Below are 4,321 nucleotides of genomic sequence, written 5' to 3' on the forward strand. Positions count from 1 at the left end.
CCTTCCCAGTTTTAAGGCGTGCTCACACACACACACACACACACACACACACACACACACACACACACACACACACACACACACACACACACACACACACACACACACACACACACACACACAGTTAAAAGGCTTAATTAAGATCTGTAAAGGGTTGTGGGGATCAGGCTTGATTTCCAATGATGACATCATCATTATTCAGGATCAGGGGCTGATCTAGAGGGCTTTGAGGTTTAGAAGACCAGGTCAGAGATCAGATCACAGAGGAACACAAAGAGGATATTGAGGTTCAGGACAGAGCTAGTTTGTTAAGAACCTGGATTTATTTGTAAGACCTTTCAAATCCTTTGACTGGGGAACACTCTTCAACAGAGTATGATGGGTGGGAGGGGGGTTCTTCAAAAACTCCCAAGCAGTTTCTGTGATGCATATGAGAGAAACAGAAAGACCAAAGCCACAGTAGGGGTAGACCCATCATCCAGAAATGTAGCTCAATAAACTTTCAAAAACTGAGATGTGTTTAACAGGGGAATCCTTTAAATGTTGTATTGGTTGTATACATCTTCTGTATCCCAGTACACAGCAGTATATGTCCACACAGCTTTTTCCTATAGCTCCTCAGAGTGTGAAAAGGATCTGTGCTGAGCAGGAAGCAGTGCACTGTGATGAAATGCTGAGGTGTGTGAGTGTGAGTATGAGTGTGAGTGTGTGCGTGAGTGTGAGTATGAGTGTGAGTGTGAGTGTGTGTGTGCGTGTGTGTGTGTGTGAGTGTGAGTATGAGTGTGAGTGTGTGCATGCGTGTGCTTCCAGACTTCAGTGGACATTCAGCATGTAGCCCATACCCTATGAAAGTCCCGCCTACTTCCTGGTGCAAGACCCATACTGTTTTTTGAATTTGCTATCAAGATTATATCATCATATTCATGAAAATGGGGTCATTTAAGAGATATGTAAAATTATATTTGTATTTAACTTTACCCAATGCCTTTTATGAAGGTTTTCGATTATGAAAAAATAAACGCAATCGAAAACCTTCATGAAAGGTATCAGCTAGAAAGAAGTAAATTAATCCACAAATGCAATTATAATTTTACATATATTTTAAATGAACATGTTCTCATTAATTTGATAATGTAAGCTTGAATCCCATTCAAAAACAGCATTAGACATGTACCAGGAAGTGCTGGGTTTCAGGCTGGGTTTCTGTACAGCACTTTGTGACATCAGCTGATGTAAATTTGATTGATTGATTGAAGTAGGCGGGACTTTCATAGGGTGTTATGCCAGCTGGTGGAGGGTCAGTGAACTGAGCTGCTTAGCTAGAGATAATTGTTGGTTAAGAATTATAAGGAACAGACAAGTAAGTAATTCATAGGTTTTTGCTGTGTACATTCATACCATTTCACTATATATTTTCATAACAAATACCAGGTCATTTAAAGTCAAGTGCGACCTTAATTAAGATTACACAATTGTTTTCCAAGTTGGCAGACATGGTCATGGGAACCATTGTGCTTAAAATATGAATTAACTACTTGTAGTATTAATAGTGTTACTAAATTCACAGTACACCACAGTTAAATATATGACCTCATCTAAATGTGCTCCTGTCCATTCCCCTCTCCTTTCTACTCCTTTCTAATTCTGCCATGCTATTTCAGTTTCTCCTGTCTCCCAGTAACATGGACGCCTAGTCAGTACTTCCCCAGCTTGGTGAGACTGGTGACCATTTTGGCTCATTATTGTCTGAAGGAGGGCCAGCCCTGGCAGTCTGGAACTCGGGAACACACAGCGGTTTGAAGCCACCAGAGGACAAGTCAAATTACATGGTGGTGTTCCCACACCCACTAAGCAAAACTGGTGGCTTCTCTGGCTGACACCGAGTGCGAACAGGCCTCCTTTGAGTGTTTTTGTGTGTGTGTGTGTGTGTGTGTGTGTGTGTGTGTGTGTGTGTGTGTGTGTGAGTGAGTACATTATCAGGTGTGTGTTTTGAGTGTAAACTGTATTTGTACAGATACCCTCCACTGTGTTGTGGTGCTGTTGTTTTCAAAGTGTGTTTAGTGACCCTAATCATTTGTTTCAAGTGTGAATGTCATGATATACACTGTGTACTTATGATCATGTACAGCATGTGGAGGTGTGTTGTTGCCTTGAATTCTGCAGAGCATTGCGATGGGATGGTGGGTTTATAATGCTCCCTTCTGATTCCAAATACAACTATTTCTACTATTTCCAGCGTACCTAATATTGTTCAGACCCAAGCAGTGAATCAGAATGCTGTATGTTAGGTAACCTTGAGATTCCAGAAAGGCATCTAAAATGTATTATACTGTAACTATAATGTGGTATATTTACTTGACCTTGGTTGATGTTATCAATGGTATTTAATGAAAGACCTCTGCACCTTGCAACAGTATAATAACTTGGCCCAAACTCTCCATGCTTTCAGCTCTGTGGAACTGAAGGTCATACGATTGAGGCAGAATTCTTGTCCTCTCAAAATACATATTTTCCTCCATCCCTCTGTTGATGTCTGTTACCTTATCTCTTGTCCCTTTTGCATACCGATATCAAGAAGCCCTCGTCCACGGAGCGTCAGACTGAAAGTCAAATTCCTGTAAATTCCATTACTATCTGGCCCTTCTGCATTCTGATGCTCATTGTGATGTTTTCTCCTCACACTCAAGTGTTTAAAGTTCCCTGCTGCCCCCTCCTTTGGTAATTGGACCAGTACAGTGAAAATACTTGTACAAATGTCTCTAGGTAACTCAACAATGCGTTGTATGTGTAGCACATGAGGATGTGTGAAACCTACTCCTCAACGCGAAGTGTCACCTACTACTTACGCCACTGAATAGCTAGCTTTTTGGATGGCGCTGCCTGGGAAGATGCTTCAGGAGGGTGGTCACCTGTACTGGCAAGGAAGAGGTCCTGGGTGTGAGCTGAATTAGGAGGAAGTTGTACTCACTAAGCAAGCAGCTTGACATCCTTTAAATCAAATCAAATGTTATTGGTCACATACACATGGTTAGCAGGTATTATTGTGAGGGTAGTGAAATGCTTGGTTTCAAAAGTAACACTGTTGGAGAACATGTTTTTACACTTTTAATTGTATTTATTTCAACTTTATTTAACTAAGCAAGTCACTTAAGAACAAATTCTTATTTACAATGACGGTCTACTCTGGCCAAACTCTAACCCGGACAATGCTGGCAGGTTGATGTTGTGCTAGGGAAGTGTCATCCACGTCATGGGGTGGTACTGTAGCAGATGTGTTGTGTGCCACACTCAAAAAAGGGTTCCATAAGGGTTCTTTGGCTGTCCTCATAGGACAGAACACTTTGAATAACCTTTTTTGGTTCCATGTAGAACCCTTTTGGGTTGCATGTAGAACCCCCTTTAGAAAGGGTTCTAACTGGAACCAAAAGGGTTCTAAGGTTCTAGATATAACCTTTTTTCCAAGAGTGTAGTGATTGTATTGGGAGCTGACCAGGGTGAATTTCATCCTTGGAGGGTTAGGGGAGTTGGCACTTGTGTTTGGAGCTGACAAGGGTGAATATCCTCCTGGAGGGTTAGGGTAGTTGGCACGTGTGTTGGGAGCTGACCAGGGTGAATATCCTCCTGGAGGGTTAGGGTAGTTGGCACGTGTGTTGGGAGCTGACAAGGGTGAATATCCTCCTGGAGGGTTAGGGTAGTTGGCCAGGGTGAATTTCCTCCTGGGGGGGGTTAGGGGAGTTGGCGAGTGTGTTTGAAGCTACTGTTTGAAGCTAGCAAGTTTGATTGATTGGCTCTGAGGAGTATATTCTCCTCTCATGAGTGAGCTTCTCCACCGCTCTCCGCTACTCTGCAATCAGCCTCCATTGTTTTTGTGACCTGCAGGTGCTGATAGGCTCTGAGGGGAGCCAGGCATGACGAGTGGCACAGTGCTCACTTAGGGTAAGGAGTTCCAGGAATAGCAAGTTGAAAAATTAAAATTCATATTTTCAAAATCAAGTGCAAAAAAATGCTCACACTCCACAATCTAACTCTAACACCTTCTATCCAGCCATGTGCATGTATACTGTTCTGTGTGCCTGGAGTTTATGGTCAGCCTAATCAAGAAAATTCTGTCATAACAAACTAGTGACCAGATGAGAGGTTGGTGGTGGCTTCTCTATTAAAGCTGCAATATATCCTTTGTGGGGTGACCAGACCACATTCACATAATGTGTGCTATAGATATCATTCTGATTAAAAGCAAGTTTAAAAAGTGGTAGATCTGTTCTACATGCGCTATTTCTATGCTTCCCGTACTTAAATGTTTTTTGTTGTTGCAATCTTT

At 42.1% G+C, this 4,321-nt stretch overlaps 1 long non-coding RNA gene across 1 annotated transcript; it reads left to right on the forward strand.

Moving 5' to 3' along the window:
• Positions 1-1,248: 1,248 nt before the first annotated feature.
• LOC116371560 (uncharacterized) lies at positions 1,249-2,518 on the forward strand. Its single transcript, XR_004208965.1, has 2 exons — positions 1,249-1,360; positions 1,662-2,518. It is a non-coding gene; the product is annotated as an uncharacterized LOC116371560 (long non-coding RNA).
• Positions 2,519-4,321: the final 1,803 nt, after the last annotated feature.

The sequence above is a fragment of the Oncorhynchus kisutch genome, unplaced genomic scaffold, assembly GCF_002021735.2.
Source record: "Oncorhynchus kisutch isolate 150728-3 unplaced genomic scaffold, Okis_V2 scaffold3358, whole genome shotgun sequence".
Classification (NCBI taxonomy): Eukaryota; Metazoa; Chordata; class Actinopteri; order Salmoniformes; family Salmonidae; genus Oncorhynchus; species Oncorhynchus kisutch.